Source organism: Cryptomeria japonica, chromosome 6 (assembly GCF_030272615.1).
Source record: "Cryptomeria japonica chromosome 6, Sugi_1.0, whole genome shotgun sequence".
In the NCBI taxonomy this organism is placed as follows: domain Eukaryota; kingdom Viridiplantae; phylum Streptophyta; class Pinopsida; order Cupressales; family Cupressaceae; genus Cryptomeria; species Cryptomeria japonica.
Window position 1 is genome coordinate 423405316 of NC_081410.1, and position 8105 is coordinate 423413420.

The 8105-nt window shown below is 36.5% G+C and overlaps 1 long non-coding RNA gene across 1 annotated transcript; it reads right to left on the reverse strand.

Moving 5' to 3' along the window:
- Nucleotides 1-302: 302 nt before the first annotated feature.
- Nucleotides 303-1246, reverse strand: LOC131056568 (uncharacterized). The gene is made up of 2 exons (XR_009108726.1): nucleotides 657-1246; nucleotides 303-542 (listed from the first exon to the last, which is right to left on the reverse strand). It is a non-coding gene; the product is annotated as an uncharacterized LOC131056568 (long non-coding RNA).
- Nucleotides 1247-8105: the final 6859 nt, after the last annotated feature.

Consider the following 8105-nt stretch of genomic DNA (forward strand, 5'->3'; position numbering starts at 1 on the left):
TTAAGTGCATTATCATTTGAGGGAGTATCATATGAGGGAGTGGGTATTTTCAAACCCTTTCAATTGATAACTTTAAAAAGTACTCGATTCTTCAAGTAGGTATTTTTCAAACCCTTTCAATTGGTATTTTTCAAACCCTTTCAATTGATAACTTTAAAAAGTACTCGATTCTTCAAGTAGGTATTTTTCAAAAACCCTTTCAATTGATAACTTTAAAAAGTTCTTCATTTGGTAACTTTAAAAAGTTCTTCATTTGGTAACTTTAAAAAGTTCTTCATTTGGTAACTTTAAAAAGTTCTTCATTTGGTAACTTTAAAAAGTTCTTCATTGAAGCATGGAGAGGATTTTACATATCTTAAGAATAAACAAAAACCACTTTGCCTTCAGCTCTACTTTTGGAACTGCACACGATGATCTGCCCACAATTCCTCAACAACAAAACACTAAAGACTTAGCAGAGGCGACACAACTTTTATTTAAGTCTGTACGTACATATTACGAACCATAGATAATCTACCAGATATTTCCTGTCATGAAAATGCCTGCCAACACAAACAACAACAACAACAAGCCCAAATGTCAATTTAGACAATTGAAATAAACCAAACTATGGAAATGGGAAGAAAGCTCAGAAAAGAACAAGTAAAGATGTTTACCGCGTCGTTGAATGTTGCAGCGGCGTGGTGCAGTGTTGCAGCGAGAAGGGAGTTCTCTGGCTCTCTCCAATATTTCTTGTTGGCGTTCTCGCCCTTGCCACCTCCCTGCTGATTGAAGTATTCTCCCTCTCCCTCTCCCTCTCCCTGCTCTTGGTCGAACACTCGCTGAATGGCGTCGCAACGGCACTGCTGAGGCATCTGCCGCAGCTCTTCGCAGCACCTGCGTGGGGGCTGCCCCTGCTGCCCCTGCCCGTACTCAGACTACCCTCTCATGAAATTTCTGCACTCAGACAGCCGCTGCGGGTCACACTGTTGCTGCCTCCCCTGGTTCTTCTCCTCGCACTCTGCCACTGCCATTGTGAAGGAGATGAGGACCAACACGCCCATCGCCACCCATTTCGTCGATTGCTGCTTCATTTTGGGGAAAATTCAAATTGTGTTGGAAATATGCTCAAACGGGGTAGTGGAAGATCTGTCCGTGGGAAAACAGGGGAGGAGGAGAAGGGTATAAGTAGGGAAAGGAGGGGAGGACGTAGCATTGTTTGCATGGAAGACATGCAGGTGGGCGTGGAACAGGTAAGTCGATCTTGCATGGCGGCAACTGGCGGCTGGAATGGTGAGCAGCTAAGCAGCATGCGGCGTTCAGACAGCGCAGGTAGATGCCAAAAGCAGAGCTTTTACAGAGCTTTTTTTTTTTTAATTATGATGAATTTTGGGGAGTAACAATTTCAATGAGCTCATTGACGCCAATATTAGAAACAGAGACTCCATCCCCATGATGGAACAGTGTGGAACAAAAGGCGTACTCGAGTTCATCCACGTTAATAAAGCTGAACATCGTAACGATCCATCTTATAGATTCTACCTAGATCACTTCCATATGGTAATGGCCATGGTAATAGATTTGTCAATGAAAAAGCATGCTACGTCTTTTACAAATTAGTGTTACAGATGTTGTCTATATCGCAATAAGTTTGTTCACACACACATTATCAAAGTTAGATCTCAAGCTAATGCTTTTGTAGTTTTTAAATTTGTTATTGTGTATAGAGAGTGTACAATCCACTTGACAATTTGCTTGAGCAAATGCTAGTCGCATGGAATGGCATACATGGAGGTTACGTATACATTTGACTTAGGAGCTGGATGACACATAGGCCACTACATGGGTCATCTAGAAAGAGGTGGCCAACATACATGATGGGATTGAATGACTACATGGGGTGTAGTTTCATATGATCTAGGTCTCAATCAAAGACACATATGAGGACTAGTGATAATGAGTGAAATGGAGTGGGGGAGGGGTTGTCTAGAGAGCCTCCCTTATATAGTGATATATATATATATATATATATATATATATATATATATATATATATGATATTGGTAATTGGAACTCTTCATTTATGTTAGATTTCTTATGATAACTTATGGTGTTAGACGTTTTATGATTTATGTGATTTCATATGGTTGTGTATTAATATAGTATGAATGTTTGCATTTATTTCATGGTTCGGATTTAATTTAGACATGAGTTTGGTAAATTTGGATATTATGATCATGACATGAATGCATTTGTTATGGTTTATAATTAGATTGTTTTTCAGATCTATTTTAGTTTTTCTATATGTTTATGGTTCATATGTATCTGTGTGCATATGAAAAATTATCATGGATAATTAATACTTGAACACGTTTATCTTTGCAAATCAATGAACCCTAAATAATTTTATGAGATGCTAAAAAGATAAGTCAATCAATGTATCATAATGAAGCGCATAATGATGATCACATGTAATGTGGCAATCAATGAATCCTAAAAAATTTAACCGAGATCCTAAAAGGATAAGTCAATCAATGTATCATAAAGAACCACAGAGTAATGATCAAATGTAATAAATGAACAAGATGTCTCATTAGAATTTAGACTAGATTAAATGTTACACTCTCTACTTTTATATTTTTTATATGTCTTCTTCTAAATATTTTAAATAAATCTATTTTCGATGTAACTTACCCCATCCCAACATAAAATGCAAACATATTGCTACCTTAAAATCTTCCTCAACATCATTATCGAATGATATGTCATGATGTTATTTGTGTCCAATAATGACCAAAGACGTGAGTAATTACGCTAAGAGGCGTTCCTGTACAGTCACAACAGGGGGAGTGAAGGATAGAATAAAAGTAGAATATTCCATGTAAACATTAAAGAAAATGGAAATATGATGGAAGACCAAGCACCACCTGCAGTTGCGTGGAACATAATGTAAATACGTTCACACGCCTTGTCTATGCCTCCAAAGATATAATTCAAAATGTAACGTCAAAGATAGCAGTTACATGCAATGATTACATGCAACGATTGGAAGGAAGAAAGAAATAAAAGAAATTTATTGTCTTCTGAGAATAATTTGTTTTCATTGCATTCTATGTATGCTGAGAGTAATTTGTTTGCATTCTCAACACGGATCGGAATACAAGCTACATTGATAAGGTTGGCATTGTGTTATTGTTATTGTTAGCAATCTACTTTGGAAATAGGTATGTGGCAGATGGCTTTCTCTGAACATAGCTGAGAATTGCAAAATTGTGCAGAAGTACTGTTAATCCCCAAATACATTATAGGGTGATCCTGTATGAATTTTTGTTGCTAGAGTTTCTATGCAAATTTTGTTTTCTCTGTGAATCAAAAACTTTATATCTTTGAATTATTTTATGTGAAATGCATAGAAAGATAGGAAAAATCATTTCAAACTTCTAAAATGTAGCATGAAATCTGATTTAGATATGAATATAAATCTAAAATGCAGCTACAGGACTTGGTGAAGAATGGGGTGTATTCCCCTACCAGTTGAGCTTCATCTCTCATGCTCTTCTCCATTTTGGGCAACGGTTATGGTTTCTATGTGCAACAAAAAATAACAAAAGCAGTAAGTGATTTTCTCTATGGTTTAATGATACCAGATTTCAAAACCTATAATGTTGATAGTTGTATCTAAATTGGCTTATGTTAGATTTTTTTGATTGGTTTATGTTTTTTTTTTTTTTCAATGTATGGATCTATGATCCATCACCATTTGAAATTTTTTATTAATATTTTAAAATGTTGTGAATCATGACCTCTTCATTATATAATCGTTAGTATTGCCTTGTTTATAAAGTGTGGAAATCTCATTTTATGGATGCGAATGAGATTCATGGGATTCGTTGTAATGCTATTTCTAAAAGACAACAGAGATTCCACATCCCTCTTCTCAAAAGATTCTTTGTCACCTTTGTGGAGTAGCATACACTCTTTAATAGCAGAAAACGTTTCATCTATGGCAGGGCTTGTAAAGCAAAGACATGAGGAGAAGAGGAAGTGGTGTGAATGGCTAATGCACTGAGAGTGGTAAATGCCAATGCAAGGGCCAAGCTTAATCTCAGCTTTTGAATTAACATACCTCTTAGCTCTTAATCTTTGAATTTCAATAGTTCATGTGAAATTAGTACAGAAAGGGAAGATGAAGGGGCAATTACCCTTTGGGCTTCAGTATCCAGTTGCAAGTATTCTTGTGTTTATTCTTCCTTTTTGTTATTGGTTTTATTTCTCTGTGTTTAATCTTTGAATTCAATTTGAGAATCTGACATTTTTATAATTAATAAAAATGCTCAATAGAAGCATACAGAAGATTGAAACAACTTTGTATTTATTTTAATTTGCATGCTCTCCATTTGCTGGATATTTTGATTAGAATGAAGTTTCAAAAATATGATAATGCATTTTTTTTGAAAATATTTTATTAGAAAATTCAATGAATTTTTAAAAAAAAATTGTGAGATAATACTACATTTTTTATCTATTATTCTTTCATTTATTTTTCCACTTTCCAATCATTGGTTTAGATTTTAACATTTAGAATTATGTTTTAGAATTAAGTAAAGAGGATAGAAATAATATATTTGCGTATATGCATGAAGTTGTGGTACCAAAAAGGTGCCATACTTCAAAAAAAAATTAAAAAGCGCATAAGGCACACGCCTTATAAGGCGCACGCACTATAGGGCACACGCCCTATAGTGCACATGCCTTATAAGGCGTATGTGCATTGTAAACAACAAAAAAAACCTTGCTCCGCATTTCTACATTCCAAACCCACGTTTTGGCATTTTTGGGTGCTATTTTCTTGCACTTGCCCTTTGTGAAAGCTTGAAATTGGGCACTAAGTTGTCCATCTCTCATCAAAATGCCGCCACGCCATCGAAGAGCTCGAAGAGGTATGTATTTTTATTTTCTTATTGTCATTTTTTTTATTAATTTGAAGATTAAACTAGGTTTATTGATTTAAATTTATTTTCATTATCAGGAAATGAGATTAGACAAGAAAATGTTGAAAACACTCAATCACCTCCTCATGAAGACCATATTGAAGAAGAAGCACATCAAGAACCTCCTACAATCCCTAGACACCCCATAGGTACACAAGCAAACCTATTAGGTAAAATATAAAATGGCCAAAAAGAGCTTGAAGGTTTAATTACAAGGCTAAAAGATCCCACTGGAACAAACTCTCATAGGACAAACCTTGCCAGTTCTTTGCAATCTATTGTATCTCACATATAATCTATGAGTGGGAAAATAAATTTTTGGTCCCGTAAGAAGGAAGAACAAAAGCAATTTTATGCTGACAAATTATCATATACGGTAGTGAAGAAAAAGAAAATTAATAAATTTGACTTGTGTGTTCTTTTTACGGACCCCCGAACGAATCAACCTTTACAACCTAGATGTAGGAGATTCCTTATTCATTGGTGGCATCATGAAGGGATTAAGAACAATTTTTGGGATAGGTGGTGGATGGTATTTGATTAGCCCCCATGCAATAATCATGAGGTACCCCAATACTTTTTGAGAAAACTGTACTATGAGTTTGTCCTTAATGAGATCCCAAACTATTTTGATTTTCTAGATTTCCAAGGTAGAGGTGGGGGTTCCTCGCATGATAGAGAGGGTGCACAACATGATCCAAATCTCCCACCAATACCCTTGGTTAGACCTATGGTGGAGCATGTTATTATTCCTTCCATTGTGAAGGAGAGTATTGAGGTCGAAACTCTAGACTCGATTAGCTCACTCACTCATACCCTTATATAGTATGCTAGTCCTCTAGTAGATGGTGATGCGAGTGATGAAGTTGATTCTTCTAGGCATCGAGTTCCAACTCATTTTTGTCGATATTGTGGTTCTCTTTGCATGTATGATCCTAATAGTTCTGAGAATGCATGTGCACGAGTGGAGTTTGCTACAGAGAACATTGTCATGACAAAATCCTTGCTGAACGAAACATTTGGCATTGATACCTAGGTGAATTTCATTACAAGTTCATTTCATTCTTTTTATTAAATCTTATATGTAAATTTGAGAATATATCTAAATTAGTAAATTATTATGATTAAAATCAGGGTCAAAGTGTTCACAATACTAGCAGCATTCCTGCAGCACCCTTTTTCACTACTTTGTCGACTCCACAGGTATACAACGAGTGAAAAAATATAATTATTATATGTATATAGTTGAACCTTATGTGAATGATTTTCTAATTACTCATTTTGGATGTCAAATAGTTTGATGCTAGAGCTTCAACATCAACACCTCATAGTGTATTTCATCGACAATCTTTCACCCAGGTAAACAATTTATCTTTAATGTTGTTATTAAATAATATAGATAGTTTTGGCGATTAATCAATATACTTTGTTTAATTTTCAGATGTTGAATTCAGAGACTTCTCCTATTGTTCGCCTGTCAATGGAGCGCGGTGTTGCTGCAGCAACAGCAAGTTCAATTTCTTTAACAGAAGTATGAGACATATTTGTAAATTTAGTAAATTTAGCATTACATTTGTTATCTTAATAATATGTTATTGAAATTTTTAAGGACACTTGTATTTAGTTTAATTTATATTGTGATGCTTACAGGAGGGGCTTGTCACTCCAGATCATGAATGTGCACCTGTTGTGGATGAACATCATGATTATTTGTATGCAGTAAGTGACTATTCTATTATATGTCATTCTAAAATTCAATTTTTGTATATGCTAGCATCATTCTTTTCATTGTATCAGGTGGAGTTACAAAAAAGTCTGGAGAGGAGGTCGAGTGGACGTACTCGAAAGACACCTGCATCATAGACATCTCCATCCCCTCGACAGGAAAAGATATCTCGTGATCTGTTTCCTTCCCCTAGAGGGAAATGAATAGAATAGGGTCCTATGTTGTATGCCTATACGGCAATTTTGAACATATGTTTTGTATTACGAATATGTGACATTCTATCACCATATGGCTTTTGGCAAGCTCCTATTTGACTTTATTGGATACCATGTTGTATGCCTATATGGAAAATTCGAACATATGTTTTGTATTACGAATATGTGACATTCTATGTCCATATGGCTTTTGCAAAGCCCCTATTTGACTTTATTGGATATCATGTTTTATGCCTTTATAGTAGTTTGGTTAATGCAAATCATTTATCATGGTTATCCATAATTGCAGTACAAATGATTAGATGAATAATTACACAAAGTTTATTATTACTTAAGCTTTGAACCTAAATATGTGTTTGTAATCCAAGACACAAGCCACCCCAATGCGTACGAGCTGACGGTTCGATGCCGCAACATGACCCCACAGGATCAGACGGATCGTTCTTATGATTAACGGGCACGGAGAAACGCGATGCCGAATATTGACAACTTTGAGCAATTTGAGCACTTGGGTGATTTGGCTGCTAGGGTGTGGCCCGCAACGATCGAGCGAGTTGGAGGGTAAAAAGAAGGCATTCCTAGCATAAACCCAGCCACCCCGACGCGTACAAGATGACGGTTCGGTGCCGCAATGAGCGGATTAAAAGATGGGGCATTGTGCAACTATTCATTGAACTCATCTGTCGCTTTTTGTCGCGATTGAGAAAGGGTCGCCACGAGCAACTAGATCCGAGTCTACCCAAACTGAGAGAGGCTTTTTTAGAGTGCCATAACATGACCCCATAGGATCAGATGGATTGTTCTTATGATTAACGGGCATGGATAAACGTGATGCTGAATATTGATAACTTTGAGCAATTTGAGCACTTGGGCGATTTGGCTGCTAGGGTGTGGCCCGCAATGATCGGATGAGTTGGAGAGCAAAAAGAAGGCATTCCTAGTGTAAACCCAGCCACCCTGATGTGTACGAGCTGACAGTTCGGTGCCGCGATGAGCAGATTGAAAGATGGGGCATTGTGCAACTTTTCATTGAACTCATCTAATGCTTTTTGTCGCGACCGAGAAAGAGTCGCCACAAGCAACTGGATCCAAGTCTACCCAAACTGATAGAGGATTTTTTAGAGTGCCATAACACAACCCCGTAGGATCAGATGAATCATTCTTATGATTAACGGGCACAGAGAAATGTGATGC